This window comes from Callithrix jacchus, chromosome 10, assembly GCF_049354715.1.
Source record: "Callithrix jacchus isolate 240 chromosome 10, calJac240_pri, whole genome shotgun sequence".
NCBI classification, from domain to species: Eukaryota; Metazoa; Chordata; class Mammalia; order Primates; family Cebidae; genus Callithrix; species Callithrix jacchus.
This window is the reverse complement of record NC_133511.1, coordinates 56733263-56752996: the sequence shown is the minus strand read 5'-3', so window position 1 is coordinate 56752996 and position 19734 is coordinate 56733263. Positions and strand designations below refer to the sequence as shown.

General features: G+C 36.9%; 1 protein-coding gene across 50 annotated transcripts in view; it reads right to left on the bottom strand.

Annotated features, from left to right (window-relative positions):
* Positions 1 to 19734, bottom strand: part of DLG2 (discs large MAGUK scaffold protein 2) — a 2299762-nt gene that overhangs the window by 152632 nt on the left and 2127396 nt on the right. The window lies entirely within an intron of this gene.

Below are 19734 nucleotides of genomic sequence, written 5' to 3'. Positions count from 1 at the left end.
TGTGTGTCTGGCTTCTTGCATTCAATATTATATTTGCAAGATTCCTATCTGCCATTGCATGGAGGAGCCAACTGTTATATAGTATTCTTTTGTGCAAATATACCACAATTTATTTAGCTATTGTATTGTTGATAGACATTTGGTTATTCCCAGGTTTAGGCTATTACAAACAATGCTGCATGAACATTCTTGTTATATTTTTGTTGAACACGTACTCATTACTATTGGGTATATACCTAAGGATAGATCATAGGGTCTATGTTTGGCTCTGATAGATACTGACAAACAATCTTCCATTGTGGTTGTTTACTTCCCATGAGCAATGTTTGAGACACTCTACATGTTCACAAACACTTGGTATGAACAGTCTTTAATTTTAGCCATTCTGGGGGTACCACCATTTCATGTAAATTGACTGTTTTACAAATCCTCTTTTGAGAAATGCCAGTTCAAGTCTTTTGTGCATTAAAAAAAATATATATATTTTTTCCTCAATGACTTATAGCTGCTCTTTACATATTCTGAAGACAAATTTCTTTTCCAGATGTCGGAATTACAAATATCTTTTCCTGTGCTCTGTCTTGCCCCATTCTCTTCATGATGTCTTTAGATGAACAGAGGTTTGTATTTTAATGTAGTTTATCAATATTATCCTTTATGATTAGTATATTTTATGCTGTTTAAGACTTAATCTTTGCCTATCACACACCTATGAAGTTATTCTTCAATATTATCTTCTAGACTTTTATTGTTTTACTTTTTATATTTTTATCTATAATCCATGTAGAAAGATTTTTGTGTATCGTGTGAGGTTGGGTCAAGAGCCATTTAAAAAAGATCAGACATCCAACTGATGCAGCATCATTTACTAAAAAGATCATCCTTTTCCTCTTCAAAGCCATTTTCCTTTCATCATAAAATCAGGAGGTTGTATGTGTGTGTGATTATTTCTGCACTCTATTTTGTTCCATTGGTCTATTTGTTTATACTTATACCATTTTACACTGCCTTTAATTACGTAAACTCAAAATAAATCCTAACATCATATAATATAAATTCTCTGACTTCATTTTTCTGTTTTGCCTATTGTTGGTCTTTTACATTTCCATATTAATGTTAGAATCACTTTGTCAAATCTATCACCATCACCAACAAATGAATAAAAAAATATCTTCTGAGATGTTGATAGGAATTGCAATGAATCAATACATCAGTTTGAATGAACTGAAATCTTTGCCATATTGCATCTTCCTATTCATGAATAAGGTATATCCCACATTTATGTGTCTTCTTTTAATAACATTTGTGGCTTTTTTGTATAGTGGTGTTCTTTTGTTAGTTCTATTCCTATGACTTTAATGTTTTTCACTCCTACTGTAAATTTAGTTTTCTTATTGTTTAATATTGTTATATGGGAATACAACTGATAACTTTGATATTAACCTTGTTATTTGGTAGAATTGCTAAAGCCACTATTTAATTATAGTAGTCTATCGAGTTATTTTGAATTTTAAACATACACAATTATGTTACCAGAAAAGAAGAATTGTTTTATTGTTTTCCTTCCAATCACCTTACTTTTTCTTGCACCTCCATTTAATAGCAGTGGTGAAAGAAGGGTAGCACAGTGATAGAAGGTGTCTCATACCTGCTTCTGGGAAAAAGCTTCCAAAATTTCATTATTAAGTATGGTGTTTAGGCTGGCTCCCTGGCAGATGCCTGTAATCCAGGCATTTTGGGAGGTAGAGTGGGAAGATCACTTGTGGCCAGGAGTTAGAGACCAGCCTGACCAACATGGTGTGAAACCCCATCTCTAATAAAAATTCAAAAATTAGCCAAGAATGGAGGTGCATGCCTGTAGTTGCAGTTACTCCAGAGGCTGAAGCATGAAAATAACTTAAATAGGGGAAGCAGAGGTTGCACTGAGCCGAGATCACACCACTGCACTCCAGACTGTGCGGCGGAGTGAGACTCTGTCTCAAAAAAAAGTGTGATGCTTGCCTTTTATTAGATTTAGAAAGTCCTCTATTTTTCACATTTTCTAAGAACTTTTATTCACAGATGAGTTTAAATTTTACTGAATGCTTTTCCTGTAATTATTTAGGTGATCATCTGATTCTTATATTTTATTCTGTTAACATGATTTTCTAATGTTAAAGCAGGCTTTCATTTCTGTAATAAATTCCAGCAGGTCATGATATATTATTCTTCCTATATATAACTAGATTTATTTTGCTAATATTTTATTTTGTACTTTTAATTTGATGTTTATGAGAGAGATTGGAGAACAAATTTCCTTTCATACAATTACCTTGTTATGTTTCGGTGTCACGATGACATTAACATTGTAAAAGCTAGGACGTACCCCCTCTTTTCTAATTTCTAGAAGAGTTTGTGTAAGATGCTAAGTGATTTACAAACATTATTCCTTATAAACTTTCAATTGGTATTTTTATTACACTCATTTTATGGAAAAAGTGGAGGCCTAAATGGAGAAGAAGTAAGTTACGAAGGTCACCAGAAAGGTGCTTAGTGGCTGAGCCAGGATTTAAGTCTAGGAATTTCTGACTCCAGAACCCAAGCTTTTGGCTTACTCCCATCTGCTGTGAACTCATGAATGCATGGCTGACTGAGTTAGTACTCTAGAGGACTTAATAATTCATTCTATGGTAGTGTATACTTTCTATGGAGGGGAAATATACTGCCAAAGATGACCAAAAAAAATGCAGCTTTACTTTTGGAACCTACTAAAAGAGACTCCATAATAGTTAGCTTCTCAAATCTCTACTATTTCCTACCCTCTGCATACGCGTCAGATCCTGGAGCAGAATTTGTGTTTGCGATAATAGCTTACTATTTTCTTCTGTTTTTTGCTACTAGCTTTAGCTGGATCCTCGAAGACATGTCTGATTGATCTTTTTACCCCTGACAGAATCCTATGTAGTTTTTCATAAATAGTCACTGAAGAAAAACTTAAATGTATATCCTTTTCATCATACTTGCTCTAAGGCAGTCAGAAGATCCTGCAATCCTCTTACCCTCTGTGTAGCAACCGTAGCAGGAAACCTCATGCCTCTTTGCTAAGGATGCATCATCAGTGAATGATCACATGGTTTACATCTGAACTAATACAACTCCATGTCATCTCACTGACCATCTTTAAGGTCCTCATTTATTACTGAGGGAGTTGTACTATACATTAGATGATTATATTTCCCAAAACGCATAGAACTTGCTTTAACAATTTTAAGTACCTATAGGAATGAGAGAGCATATATGAAATCAAGTACATCTAAGAAAATGTAGTATTTTTAGAAGCCATGGAAATTAAGATTAAGAGCTGGTATTTGGCATAGGATACAACTGAGTTTTTATCATGTTGTCCTGCTTTGCTGTGTAAATTTGGGTGATAACATAAGCTCTCTAATCTTTGTTTCATTCGCTGTATAATAGGGGTTAGTAATGACCTCCCTCATAGATACTATGAAAATTAAATGTTCACTGGCAGCTCCTCATCCTCAGGATATCTGAATCGATGATATAATCAAGGGTTCATAAAAGAATTTGAGTGTGTGATGGAGATGGAAGTATCATGAAGGCCCCCATTTATGAGGACAGGGGCAGGAATACAAACTTTTAGGAAAAGAGAGAAGTTATGAAGAACCAGCAATGGTGTTTATTCAACATAAGCCTTTTAGGTGGGGAAACTCCTCACTCATTCAGATTACAGCAACCAGAAACACAAGCAGAGACCCCTTCCTGATGATTGGCTAGGAGCCCTCATTAACAGGAAAAAGAAAGATTAAACTGGCTCCAAAGAAGCCACTGGAACTGGTAAAGAGGTTTGTCTAGAGTAAGAGTGACAAAGTTAATTTAAATGAGAATTGGATTTTCATATTAGAGGGCATTAGAAGCTATTAAATACTGTGTTTGCTGCAAACTTCTACTCAGTTTACACCACATTTTCCCATTATTTTATCCACGGAATCAGATAATAGTATAAATTTTTTATATATAAAAGTAGGGAATCCTGGGTTTCAAAAAACACATCTGCATTTTAAAGCAATTAAGGGGAAAAAGTACATGAGGTAAGCAATCTGGTTTGAAACAATGTAGGATATACAATGTTATAAATACAATGAAAGATACTGTAATGTGATGATACCTTTAAAAATCTGTTTTTTTGAACACATAAAATTGTATAGATTAAACATGTATAATTTTGTATATCAATTATATCTCAATAAAGCTGTCAAAAAGTGGGTCTGTTTTTAAGTAGAAAGAATGGCATAAGGGTAAATTAAAGTACAACTTTAAAAATAAAAAATAATTTTGATGATGAACAATTCCTTTTTACCTTTTAACATCACTGAAAAGGATGAGCTTATCACCAAAGATGGGTTTGGGCTTCTTACTGACTAAGAAAATGGCATAAAAGTGAAGAAAGCATATGTACACAAAGAAAAAAATCTAAAAGATGTTTTCTTTGTCCAGAAAAGGATAAAGGTTAAAAAATGCATTCCCTAAGGACTTTAGAATTATTTAGATCCAAAATATTCAAGATTAAGAACTGAACAACTTAGTTATCATGATGCTTGCTTTAATTTTTTTAGCTATAAAGTAAGATTATATGGACAGAGAAAATATGGTGATCTATCTAGTGAGGTTTTAAAAGTACAAATTTATAATATTTGGAGGACTTTTTCTGATGCTCAGATTTTGTTCTTATGTTTCTTTTGGCATTAAAATCCCTTTTCTTTGAGAAAATGATGGCAATATTAAAAAGAACCAAATCAAATATATATTATAATTTGCTTTTTTGTTTATTATTTTTAGGATTCTTACTTGGTGCAATTTAATTGTCTAATTTCATATTAACTCTATTTTTTTTTTTTATTGTAATGTTACCAGTCAGGGGAATTTACAATCTTGTAGCCTCTGAATCTTGGCAATGACATATGGGAAGGATACCAGCATCTAACAGGTCCCACTGTTTTTCAAAGTCCTCCAAGGCACTTTTGTGCATTTTCTTTAAAATTTAGGCCTGAAGAGAAGGGCTAAGGGGCAGAAATTTTTGCAGAACAAGAAGACAAAAGTGTCCTGCAGGTGCTAAATAAACTTGAAATGATGCCACTTAGCTTTGGAAAGCTTTGCTTTGGTGAAGACAGATGACTCAAAGTGGACCGTTGACAGTTCAGGGCAAGTGGGAATGTCAAGTTTCTCAAGCAGGAAGAGGGCTGGAAGAAAATGTTTCCACATATCATAAAAGCAGGCATATGCTTAATTCATATAAAATTCTCTTTTAGACAAAGGATAAGATGTGGATCCTTGGAAATGTTTCCAGCCCTGATTTTGTATTTCTTACCTCTACTACACTACATATTAAGGAAAATAATCATGCTTTCAGTTTTGAGGGAAATGTCCTAAGTCAGGGGTCAATGGGAATAGCTTTGTGGGTATGAGACCTGGGTTCCACAGAGTCCCACACCTGGCATTATGCTCTGCTCTCATTGTCTAGCTTCTATATCTATCTATCTATCATCTATCTATCTATCTATCTATCTATCTATCTATCTATCTATCTATCTATCATCTATCTATCTATCTATCTATCTATCTATCTATCTATCTATCTATCATCTCTCTCTATCATCTATCTATCTACCTATCTTTATATCTATCTATCTATCTATCTATCTATCTATCTATCTATCTATCATCTATCTATCTATCTGTGACAGTCTTGCTCTATCGCCCAGGCTGGAATGCAGTGGCGTGATCTCACTGCAAGGTCCCATCTCCATGGCTCAAGCGATTCTCCTGCCTTAGCTCCCTGAGTAGCTGGGATCACAGGCGCCTGCCACTATGCCAGCTAATTTTTGTGTTGCTTTGTTTTTGGTAGAATTGGAATTTCACCATGTTGCCCAGGCTGGTCTTCAATTCTTGACCTCAAGCTATCTGTTTACCTTGGCCTCCCAAAGTACTGGGATTATAGGTGTGAATCACCATGCCCGACTTTGCTATTAATTTGTGAACAAGAATTGAGCAGTTTCATTTTGCACCTGGCCCCTGCAAGTTATGTAGCAGGTCCTGGGAGAGGCATCATGTGACAGGCACTTCAACTGTGCTCTTTAATGTGGGGATTTATAGGCATAGAGCTATGTTGGCTGTAGAATCTATCCTTGAAGAAGAGAGGCAGGGACCTGACTCATAGAACTGTAACCATCACAACTCATCAGGGACTCTATCAATTTAATCACAAATCCATATGCTCTGGGCATCTTCAAATTAGAGTGCAGGATCTAAGATAACCACATAATACTCAACTATCCATTCAACATTTAATAAAATGTATAAGTAGCTCTGTTAAAACTCATGTCCTATACAGTAGATAAAATACAGGGCAAACACTAGAAATACATATATGTGAGTTGTGTTTACACATCTTTAAAGAGAAGATAAGATTGAGTCAAGGAATTGTTGCTATTTTATACTTAGAGAAAAGAGTATATAACTTAATATTCAGAATCTCAGATTCTTTATCTGAATACTGTAGGAAAAATGATATCTACTTACAGGCTAGGGACAGTGGCTCACACTTATAATCCCAGCACTTTGGGAGGCCAAAGTGAGAGGATCATTTCAGCCCAGGAGTTTGAGACCAGCCAGGGCAAAATAGTGAAACTCTGTCTCTACAAAAAATAAACATTAGCAGGCATGGTGACACACCTGTAGTCCCAGCTACTTGGGAGAGTGAGGTAGGAGGGTCACTTGAACCCAGGAGGTTGAGGCTGCAGTGAGCCATGATTGTGCCACTCACTCTAGTCCGGGTGACAGAGAAAAACCCTGTCTCAATAATCAATCAATCAATCAAATTCATGTACAGACATATTGCATCAAACAAAATATCTGAAAGCTATTTAATAAAGCCATATGAAACAATAGGTAGGGGAAATAGAATAGCATGCCTAGGTTCTAGTCCTAGTTTAGTAATTTATGAGAAAACTGAAACCTGATTTCAATTTTTTCTTCTCAGTAATGGGAATAATAAAACCTACCATATCAAGTTTTGTGAGAATTAAAATAATTTACATAAGATACTTAGCAAACTGCCTGGTACATAATAAATCTGCCTCTCCACAGCCTTGCCAGCATCTGTTATTTTTTTTTTCATAATAACCATTCTGACTGGTGTGAGATGGTATATCATTGTAGTTTTGATTTGCATTTTTTGAGGATTCGTGATGAAAAGCATTTTTCATATGTTTGTTGACCAGCTGTACGTTTTCTTTTGAGAAGTGTCTGTTCATGTTTTTTGCCCACTTTTTAACAGGTTGTTTTTTGCTTGTTGAATTACTTAAATCCTCATAGATTCTGGACATTAGACCTCTGTCAGATGCATAGTTGCAAATATTTTCTACCATTTAGTAATTGGTTTGTTTATTCTGTTGATAGTTTCTTTTGCTGTGCAGAAGCTCTTTAGTTTAATTAGGTGCCACTTGTCATTTTTTTTTTTTGTTACAATTGCTTTTGAGAAGGTAGTCCCAAATTCTTTTCAAAGACCAATGTCCAGAATGGCATTCCCTAGGTTTTCTTCTAGGATTCTCATAGTTTGATGTCTTTCATTTAAATCTCTAATCCAGCTGGCTGCAGTGGCTTGTGGCTGTAATCCTAGCACTTTGTGAGGCTGAGGTGGGTGAATCAGTAGAGGTCAGAGTTCATGACCAGCCTGTCCAACATAGTAAAACGCTGTCTCTACCAAAAAATATAAAAATTAGTCAGGTGTGGTGATCTGCATTCCAGTCCCAGCTACTCAGGAGGATGAGGTGAGAGAATTGCCTGAACTCAGGAGGTTGTAGTGAGCTGAGATCACACCACTGCACTCTAGCCTGGGTGACAAAGTGAGACAGTCTCAAAAATAAGTAAATAATTTTTTACATCTTGAGTTAATTTTTGTATCTGGCAAGAGATAAGGGTCCAGTCTTGTCCTGCATATGGCTACCACCATCTAGTGCCATTTATTGAATAGACAGTCTTTTTCCCATTGCTTATTTTTTATCAACTTTGTTGAAGATCAGATGGCTGTAGCTGTGTGGCTTTATTTGCATTATCTTTGCTGTTCCATTGTTCTATGCATCTGTTTTTGTACCAGTATCATGCTTTTTTACTTACTGTAGCTCTATAGTGTAAAGTTGGGTAATGTGATGTCTCTAGCTTTCTTTTTGCTTAGAATTGGCTTGGGTATTTGGGCTCTTTTTTGGTTCCATATACATTTTAGAATGCTTTTTCTAATTCTGCGAAAAATGACATTGGTAGTTTGATGGTAATAGTGTTGAATCTGTAGATTGCTTTGGGCAGTATGGCCATTTTAACAATGTGATTCTTCCAATTCATGTGAATGGAGTGTTTTTAAATTTGTGTCATCTATAACTTCTTTCAACAGTGTTTTGTAGTTCTCCTGGTAGAAATCTTTCACCTCCTGGTTAGATGTATTTCTAGGTATTTTTACTCTTTGTGTGGCTATTGTAAATGGAATTGCATTCTTTTTTTTTTCTTGGCGGGGGGAGGAAGGCAGGAAGGAAGGGAAGAAGGACGGTAGGGAGGAAGGAAGGGATGAAGGAAGGAAGGAAGGAAGGGAGGAAGCGGGGAGGGAGGGAGGGAGGGAGGGAAGGGAAGAAAGGAAATCAAGCAATGAAAGAGACATTGCCGACCTGGATCTAGAGGTTTACAAGTTGATTTCTTTTTTTTTGAGAGAAGGAAAGAAAAAAAAAAAAAAAGTAAAGGAGAGGAAGAAAGAGGAAGAGAAAGAGGGAGAGTAAATGGAAATATTGCTTTATTTTGAAAAAAATTGGGTATTAATAATGGCCAATCAATGTTTCATTTAAACTAATGGGTAGGTGTGATGTGGTATTGACAAGAATGTATATTTTGTGTATTTGAAGTGGAGAGCTCTATAAATATTTATTAAGTTTACTTGTTCTGGATCTGAGTTCGAGTCCTTGATATCCTTATTAATTTTCTGTCTCATTGAGTCTAAGTCTCGTATCTGGGTGTTAGGATCGTTAGCTCTTGTTGTTGCATTGATCCTTTTACCACTATATCTTTGTTGCTTTAAAATCTATTTTATCCGATACAAGAATTGCAACTCCTGCTTTTTATTTATTTATTATTTATTTTTGCTCTCCATTTGGTTGGTAAATCTTTCTCCATCCCTTTGTTTTGAGTCTTTGTGTATCCTTGCATGTGAAACAGGTCTGGATGTAACATGCCGTTGGGTTTTGGCTGTGTCTTTTGATTGGGAATTTAGTCAATTTAAATTTAGGGTTACTGCCATTTGATGTTGACTGGCTGTTTTATCCATGTGTTGGTGTAAATTCTTCTTTATGTTGGTGCTCTTTACTTTTTGGTGTATTTTTAGAAAGGCTAATACTGGTTGTTTCTTTCTGTGTGTAATGCTTCTTTCAGAAGCTCTTGTAAAGCAGGCCTGGTGGTAATAAAATCTCTGAGTTCTTGCTTGTTCATAAAAGATTTTATTTTTCCTTCAGTTGTGAAGCTTAGTTTGGCTGGATATGAAATTCTGGGCTGAAGGTTCTGTTCTTTGAGGATGTTGAATATTGGCCCCCACTCTCTTCTGGCTTGTAGAGTTTCTGCCGAGAGATCTGCTGTAAGTCTGATAGGCTTGCCTTTGTGGGTTATCCGACCTTTCTCTCTGGCTGCCCTTAGTATCCTCTCCTTCGTTTCAACCCTGGTGAATCTAACGATTATGTGCCTTGGGGTTGGTCTTCTTGAGGAATATCTTTGTGGTGTTCTCTGTATTACCTGGGGTTGAATGTTGACCTGCTTTGCTAGTTTAGGAAAATTTTCCTGAATAATATCCTGAAGGGTATTTTCCAGCTTGGATTCATTCTCTCCGTCGCATTCAGGTACACCTATCAAACGTAAATTTGGTCTTTTCACATAGTCCCACATTTCTTGGAGACTTTGCTCATTCCTTTTTATCCTTTTTTCTCTAATCTTTTCTTCACGTTTTATTTCATTAAGTTGGACTTTGACCTCTGATATCCCTTCTTCTGCTTGAACAATTCGAGTGTTTAAACTTGTGCATACTTCTCGGAGTTCCTGTATTGTATTCTTCAGTTCCATTAATTCACTCATACTCCTCTCTAAGTTGTCTATTCTCAATAGGATTTCATCAAGCCTTTTGTCAAAGTTCCTAGTTTCTTTACGTTGGGCTACAACATGTTCTTTTAACTCACCGAAGTTTGTTATTATCCATTCCTTGAAGAGTGATTCTGTCATCAGGAGGCGCTCGTTCTCCATCAAGCCTTGTTCCATTGTTGATGTGGAACTGTGATCATCTTTAGAGGGAGAGGCATTCTGACTTTGAGTATTCTCAGCTTTTTTACGCTGGTTTCTTCCCGTCATTGTAAATTTATCCTCCTCTCGTCTTTGAAGTTACCAACTTTCAGATTAGGTCTCTTGAGTGGACGTCCAGGTTGTTAGTTCCCAGGGCCAGAGCAGCGGCGTTAAAACTGATGGTGCTTTTCCGCCCAGGATTTTCCTGTCGGGCTTCCTTCTTGTTTCCGTAGTAGGCGACTCTGCCTTCCCGGGGCTCCAAACCTCGGTCAGAAGGGGAACCCGTCCCGTTTACTCTGCTCCGAGAGCTGCCGCGCCGAGGTGCCGGCGGAACCGCTGCGCCGACCACGAGAGTCGCGCTGGCGACCCCTGTGTTTCCACCACTGGGGGATCTTCTGCTCCGTGAGCGACCAGACTTTGTCTGAAAGTGTGGCGTCCTCTAGTTCTCCGCGCCTTCCCTGAGAGCTGCAATCCCGGGATGTTAGCGATCGGCCATCTTGGATCGTTCCCCGGAATTGCATTCTTGATCTGGCTCTCAGATTGAACATTGTTGGTGCTACTACAGAAATGCACTAATTTTTGTGTACTGATTTTGTATTCTAAAACTTTACTGAAGCTGTTTATCAGTTTCAAGAGCCTTCTGGTGGAGTCTTTAGGGTTTTCAAGGTATAGAATCATTTTCAGTGCAGAGATAATTTGACTTCTTCTTTTCCTGGTTGGATGCCTTTTATTTCTTTATTGTGCCTGATTACGCTGGCTAGGCTTCCAGTACTATGTTGAATAGGAGTGGTAAAAATGGGCTTCCCTGTCTTTTTCCTGTCCTTAAGAGGAAAGCTTCCAGCTTTTGCCTGTTCAGTATGATGTTGGCTGTGGTGTGTCATAGATAGCACTTACTATTTTGATGTATATTTCTTCTATGCTTAGTGTTTTGAGAGTTTTTATCATAAAGAAATGTTAGACTTAAAAGTTTTTCCATATCTATTGAGAATATCATTTGGTTTTTGTTTTTAATTCTGTTTATGTGGTGAATCACATTTATTGATTTGCATATATTGAACCAACCTTGCATCCCAGGACTCAAGACTACTTGATGGTGGTGAATTAACTTTTTGATGTGCTGCTGGATTTGATTTGCTAGGATTTTGTTGAGGACTTTGGGTCTATGATCATTAGGGATATAGTCTTGTAATTTTCTTTTTTTCGCTGTTTCTTTGCCAGGTTTTGGTATCAGGGTGATACTGGCTTTGTTGAATGACATAGAGAGGAGTCCCTCCTCAATTTTTTTGGAATAGTTTCAGTAGAATTGGTATCAGATGTTCTTTGCACATCTGATAGAATTTGGCTGTGAATTCGTCTGATCCAGGGCTTTTTTTGGTTGCTGGGTTTTAAATTACTGATTTAATTTCAGAACTCAATATTGTTCTGCTAAAGGTTTCAATGTCTTTCTGATTGAATCTTAGGAGATTGTGTTTCAAGGATTTTATCAATTTCCCCAAATTTTCTAGTTTGTGTGCATAGAAGTGTTCATAAAAGTCTCTGAGGATCTTTCATACATCTGTGGGATCAGTTGTAATGTCACCTATGTCACTTCTTATTATGCTTATTTGGATCATCCCTTTTTTTTTTCTTGTTAACTAGCTGGTGGTCTACTGATCTTGTTTATCCATTGAGAGAAACAACTTTTAGTTTGTTGATTTCTTATATAGATTCTGGAGTCTCAGTATTGTTCAGTTCTTCTCTGATTTTAGTTATTTCTTTTGTCTGCTAGCTTTGGGGTTTGTTCTTGTTTTTCTAGTTCCTCTAGGTGTAATGTCAGATCATTAATTTGAGATCTTTCTAAATTTTTGATGTAGACCTTTAGTGCTATAAACTTTCCTCCTAACACTGCTTTTGTTTAGTCCCAGAGATTTTGGTATATTATATTTCTATTTTCATTTATTTCAAAGAATTCTTTTATTTTTGCCTTAATTTCACTGTTTACCCAAAAGTCATTCAGGAGCAAGTTGTTTAATTTCTATGTACTTGTGTAGTTTTGAGAGATCTTCCTGGCATTGATTACTATTTTTATTCCATTGTGGTCGGAAAGTATGGTTGGTATGATCTTGATTTTTTTGAATTTATTGAGAATCACTTTATAGCTGAGCTTGTGGTTAATCTTATAATAGGTTCCATATGCATATCAGAAGAATGCATATCCTGTGTTTGATGGGTGGAGTATTCTGTAGATATCCAGTTGGTCTAGTTGAAGTCTAGAATTAAATTTAAGTCAAATTTAAGTCCAGAAATTCTTTGTTAGTTTTTCTCCATCTTTGCTCTGTTGCTGTCAATGGGGTGGTGAAGTCTTCAACTATTATTGTGTGACTAAGTCTTTAAATAGGTCTAGAAGGTTTTATGAGTCTGGATGCTCCAATGTTGGGTGTGTATATATTTAGGACAGTTAAGTTTTCTTGTTGAATTGAACCCTTTATCATTGTGTAATATTCTTCTTTATCCTTTTTTTTTATAAAACTGTTGTTGGTTTAAATACTATTTTATTTAAGAATAGTGACTGATTAAATAACTTTTGAAAATTTAATCTGAAATAATTACCAAATAGGATGGCATATTCATTTGATTAATAAGGGGCAAGGGACCTAGTCAGTAAACCATTTGCAAGCCATGATGTAATTAGGTAAAATTTTACATAAACTCTCTCCAGTTTAGTGACATCTTTAATCCATTCATTTAATTGATTCTGCAGTTACTATATGCCAGACTGTACAGATGCAGACTTTAAACAGATGAAATCTCCATCATACACACAGCCCAGTGGAGGGGGCAGGTGAGTCAACAGACAGGAAAGAGCACATGAAGACTGAAGGAGAGCAGTTTGTGTGGCACACAGGAACACAGAAGAGTATGTGCTTGACTCCACCAGTCATTGGTGGCTCTCTTAATACCATCTTCCGTTTAATCATCATCTTTAACTGCTAATCAAAAAGTTCATTCCACAAGTATTTAAAGTTAATTTAAAGAAGTGTCAGACACTGTTCAAACACTGAGACTAAAGGACTAGTGTTTTATGTCTATTCCCTTGCTATTAATCTAACCTTTATGATTGGCAGTTGTGAGGGGGAGATTGAGGTTCCCTCAATTTTTTTTATGCCTTTCCCTCTCAGCTATCCTCCTGTGGGCATTCTGTGTCCCATCTTTTACTGTTCTGTTTTCCTTTTTAGCTAGACCTGTCCGGTTTGTTCTAGAAAGTAGCCATTTTGGGTTATGAGGCAAAGTCTCTCCTGTGGAGATGAGAGATTTCTGGAAATATGATTATCATGGAATTAGTGGAGAGGTAAGCAGAATCTAGTTTGTAGGAATGACCTTTAAGCTCCTTAAGGGAGAAAAGAAGTTTTATTAATCATTTTATTTCCAGAGTCTAGCAGAGTATGAGATAGATGGTGCTGGCTCAGAGAGGTTTTCCAGATGAATTAATTAATGATAGGCCAACCATTAACAGTAACGAGATCTGGATTCTAGACCTTGAAGTAGAAGAATGGAGGAAAACATGATGGTCAATGGAAGAGTCACCCATGATACTTTTGTCCATCTTCCTACAGAAATACAAAAATTAAAAACCTTTTAAAATCAGGGTAGCCTATGATTGCAGGGGAAGGAGAAAACTCCCATATCTACAATGACTCCTTCTTCTATTTCTGGTATAAAATTAGCTGCCTAAAGACAAAGTCTTTTATTCCACAATTAAAGATACAATTAAAGATGCAAATGCCTGAAAGAGTAAGCATTATGCTAACGGGTCTCAAAATAAAAAAGAAGAATCAAAATCTATTCTGCTTTAAAGGAAGCACCAGTTTAGGAGGCAGGCTTCTAAGCCCTTGAAGCAATAGAAGGAACTCCCTCTTGCTTAACAAGTCCAATGTAGGAACCTTCTTCATACATTCAGTTTAACTTCATCCTAACAACAAGCCTATTAGGTACTGTGTCCATTTTTTAAATTCGACACTCAAATTTTAGCAAACAATAAGCTCTGCACAACTCTCATTATTCATAATGATAAGTTATGAATTCTGGCTGTGAAGCCAGATCTATTTAGAGGAAATTAGTACAGAGTATAAAACAGAAGTTGTATCATCAATACAAATTTAACCAGTGTCCTTACAAGTCTAGACTCTGTCCTTTCTGCTTTATCCTATTAAACTGTTTCAGGTACCTGATTATATTCCCCTCCCAGTTACCTTTGCCCCCACTGAGATGTTAAGAGAGAAAAGTAATTCTGAATTCAAGAAGTTTCTATTGCCTATTCTGCTGCATTATATTATATTCAATATGTTTCTAAGTGAACAAATAATGATGTTGCTAAGTAAGAATTATGAGGAATTCTTGAAATGCTAAATAAGAATTGATATGCTAAATTCATAATTCTTGATACGCTAAATAAGAATTATGAATGTATACAATAAAAACACCACTGTCAGCTAGCCCTGTGCCAAGTACTGGATGGCGGGGTGCACACAGTTGACTGTGGCATGTTCTCTGGGAAACAGCTAACATGTTGGGTCCAAGATTGGAGGGGAAGAAGATAAAAATGTGACCCATAACAGAGTCCACAGATTTCATGGCTTTGCCTTAAATGTTCTCAAGAAATCCATAGCCAAGTGAAGCTGGAAGCAGTTAGCGCCACTGGAGAAAAGAATCGAATAATACTGATTCATTTCAAAACACTTTATCATGAAAGCTTAACAAGCACCAGAACAGTCACTATTTTATCAGGTGAGTTTCAAATACTAGTGGTCTTCTGGGCAAATTTCACTGTAGGAAGTCTCATAGGCATGTTGTAAAAATCAAAATAGGATAATAATTGCAAGGCACATAACTAACACATGAGGTATCATGAAATGATAGTTACCATAATGGTCTGCAACTATTTGGACTGCCTATAGATCTAGACTGAGAAACTTGAGGAAAGGGGATCTGTGTTCTTATTCATCACTGTGCCATTAACATCTACTACAGACTGGTACATTGCAAGTAAGTACAAATACTGTATTTGTTGAATGAAAGAAGGCATGAAGGAATCAATGTATGAAAGCCTTAAGTTAAACAAGGGGCAAGAGGCTGACTTGAGTGCATCTGTCATATTACACAGCCTTTGAGGCAAAAACTGTCTTAGGTAGTAGCAACTTTGAGTAAAATACAGACTTAGATCCACTGAAAAATAAATAAGACTTTGAAATTTAGAACAAAACTATGAGCAGAGGGCTGGCAAGGGGTGAAGAATGCCTAGGGGAAATAGAAGAAATCATGTGGTTAGGAAAACTAAGACTTGAAATGGCCTACTGTATATGCAGTGAGTCTTTCTATCATGCAGGTTCTACTGATTTCTTTTCAGGTTCTGCCTCTGAGTAGAGCCTTGTTTGGGTGAGAAATGCTGATGAGTTGATGGAGCTGAGTATTCTGGAGCCATGGAATGCTGGCCATCCCCTTCAGGCTTCATGGGGTCTCAGAAGCACAAATCTAAAAGTAATCAGGAAGGCTGTCCTTCTCCCTTTGCTGAACACAAGCAATGGGATGAGAGAGGCTTATCTCACTGCTGAGAAAACAGTGTCTTAGCCACTGCCTATTCTGTGGTCTCCGACCGGGAAAAGTGACTTTATAATAAATGATGAATATTACCAACATTTATCCACTACTTCCCATGTGCCAGATATCTAAATTCACACATTTTTTTTTGAGACAGAGTCTTGCTCTGTTGCCAGGCTGGAGTGCAGTGTGCGATCTTGGCTCACTGCAATCTCCGCCTTCGGGCTCAAGCAATTCTCCTGCCTCAGCCTCCCAATTAGCTGGAACTACAGGTGCAGCACCACCATGCCTAGCTAATTTTTGTATTTTTACTAGAGATGGGTTTCACCATTTTGTCTAGGATGGTCTTGATCTGACCTCAGGTGATCTGCCCACCTCAGCCTCCCAGAGTGCTGGGATTACAGGTGTGAGCCACCGTGCCCAGCCTCTAAATTCACTATTTTATTTAATCCTTACAACCATTTTATGGTATCCTATTACTACACTCATCTTCACAGTTGAAGTAAGTCCAGAGAGACTGATTTGTCCATGGTCACAAAGCTAGGAAATGGCAGAACCATGATTCACGTTTTTCTATCTGACAGAATCTAGCAGCTATGTGCTTAAATGCTGCTCTACAATGTCTCACAAATAGGATCTGAAAGTCTATGTTCATGTTGTCTAGCTGTGTGATCTTGGGGAAATCATTTAACTTCTCCAAGTTAATGGTGGACTGATTTGCTTTATTTCTTGACCTCCCCATTCTCCCAGCATCCTGGGTACTCCTCTAACTTTCCTTTTATCAAAACAAAGGATTGTTCTTTAGAAATTTGCACTTTGGCACGAGGTCAAGAGATCAAGACCATCCTGGTCAACATGGTGAAACCCCATCTCTACTAAAAATACAAAAATTAGCTGGGCATGGTGGTGTGTGCCTGTAGTCCCAGCTACTCCGGAGGCTGAGGCAGGAGAATTGCTTGAACCCGGGAGGCGAAGGTTGCAGTGAGCTGAGATTGTGCCATTGCACTCCAGCCTGGGTAATAAGAGTGAAACTTCATCTCTAAAAAAAAAAAAAGAAAGAAAGAAAGTAATTTGCACTTTTGTATGAATTTAATCTCTCATATCTTTGACTTTTCCTAGCAGTATTTATACATAAAGGTGCATCCCTGTTAGTAGCTGGAAAAGCCTTGTTCTTTCTTTATTATGCCAGGTTTTTATCAGCTGGTAGGTAAGAAGGGAAAGGAATATTTTAGAGGTAGGGAGATCTTCATTAGCTTTCATAAACTTACTCTTCCAAGGCAGTTGCCTACTGTCTCTGCACGGAACAAGAGCCTCAAAATACATGCCACAAAATTCATATTCCAGTAGCTCCGGAGCCTAAGTGCATCTGTTTTGTAGAATTGTAATGTACTTGTGTAGCATTTTGAAAAACATTTTATTCATATTTGTAACTTTATTTACTTTTAAATGAACTACGTTTCACAATGTTTTACCACTATACGTTTCATAATGTGGGAAATACACAATACAAGTAGCATATTAAACATATCCAGATCATTCCCATAGGACATGAACGGTTAACATCAGCAATAATCAATTCCATTTGTAAAGCACCACCAGAGTAGTTCAAGCACACAGAAGATTAAAAGAAAGAAAACATTATGACTAGATTGGAAGATAGAGAGGGTTGGCTCATGTTTAAAATACTGCCTGGCTCAGATAGCACTGGTTACCACTTCGTTTAAAATTTCAGGTAAACAAATTGCTTCCACCTGGGAAGATGATTTCTAGTGGGAAAATGAAGGCAGCTTCTGCAAGACCCCAGGAAGGTACATTTTCTCTGAAACCACCAGGACCGGGAGTAGAATTGGGCACGAGTGTCAGTGCATGCATGTGTGCACACGTGTGTGAGAGTGTGTGTGTGGTGTATGTGTGTGTGTATGTGAGGTAAATCCAAGGAGAAGAATGGTTTTTTGGTGCAAGCAAATATTTTACTAAGTCAGCTAAATTGTTTCTCACAGGACAAAGAAGCTGCTTGCTTTCTGATTTAGGTTTTGGCTTCGCAGAAAAATATAAATAATACCAAAGAAATCCCATATTCCTACAGCACAGTTTATCCTGTGCAAAAACCCCAAAGACATTTGTGTTTGAATTTCTCCTCTCTTTATTCCTCAATCAAAGAGTCCAGCACTGTGCTGACAGAAGCAGATTGAGAATCACAGCTAAAGTGTATTCAACAGCTGACACCACATAAACTAAGCCCTCAGGGAGGCAGAGTGATGTGGGGAGAAGCAGTGGGAGGGTGGGGAGGAGAGCCGACTCTGCCACAAATAACTGTGGGATCCCAGGCAAGTCTCTGCTCTGTTCTCCTGGGGCCTCAGTTTCCTCTACTATAAATTAAGCAGTGGGCCCAATGATAGCTAAGGTTCCTTCTAGCACTAGAATTACATAAAGCTAAGCAAAATGAGGAGAATAATACCATTTTCAGTATGTTATTCTCAGATTTGAGACATGCTCATCCTCTTATATTTATATGATCAGATAAAACTTGCTAGTAATTTATTCTGAGAAAGCAAGCAGTTGACTTTCTAAAATAAATACAACTGACCATGGTCCTATAGAAGCACTATAGATAAAGCAAGCATCTTTATGAAAATCCTACAGCCAAAATTAGTATTTAAAAAAGGTACAAAGGTACAAACTTGTTGAATCCCTTTTGGTAAGAATTTCACTTAGGCCTTGCTTCTTGCTTTTTTTTTTTTTCCGGTCTGTCTTCTCACTTTTCATTAGAATAAGGCCAGGGGGCTCTTGAAAGTTCTTTTCTTCTGATTTGCTGATGTGACTATATGCATGCCCCAGATTTCTTCTAATTCTAAGCCTCTTAGAGTCATTTAGATGCTAAAGTCAGCCCTCTAGGTACAAAATAAGTAGTAATAACAGAACATTTGGAAACCAAATGCCATATTTGTATATTATAGAGATCTCATTTGGGGCATTTCCTATGAAGTGTCAAGTATTTTTGAGTCTCATTAAAAAAGAGGTTCCCCCCTTGAATAAAATCTCCAACTATTACTTTGTTACTTTAAGTCTTTGCCTCTTCTGTATGTTATACTTTTATTTACCATTTTAGATATAAAGATTTGAATCTCACTACTACTCTTTCAAATAAGTGTATTAGTTTTATATAATATTGTATCACTTCATTTAATTTTCTTAATCTTCCACAATTAATAGCTCTTAGTAATATATTTCAGCAAATTTCTTTAGTACCTTAACAACAATTTATGCATTCTATTTCTTAATAAGATACCCACAAATTGGTAATTTTCCCTTCCAGTTTTATTATATAAAACCATTTCAGTTACATTGACTGATATATTTCTGTCCTATTAACCTAGCGTTTTCCAATTTGCTACCCCGGACTAAAATATTTCAAGATTTAAAAACATTTTGTAGCACACAGACCACCAATACAACACAGAAGAGAAGATCCATAAATGGAGCTGTTAACTTTGCATCATATTTGTGCTGTCACTCCAAGACATGTTCCAGGATGGTTCTCAATAGTCACAGATTACAATTAAGGGAATCAAAATAATCTTTTGAAATGGAGTTGGCCAAATTTGAGGGTTAATAACCTGTTTTATGGTTTGTTTTCTATATCTCAGGGCTTCCCTGGAAGAAGGAAGTCTAGACTTATCAGATCAGTCGGGAAATTAAGGACTATGATAAGCCTTCCAGAATCCCACTCCCTTCTCAGCCCTGCTGTGAATACTAAATACATACAAAATTTAACTTTACAGCCAAAGTGGAACCAACGGCAAA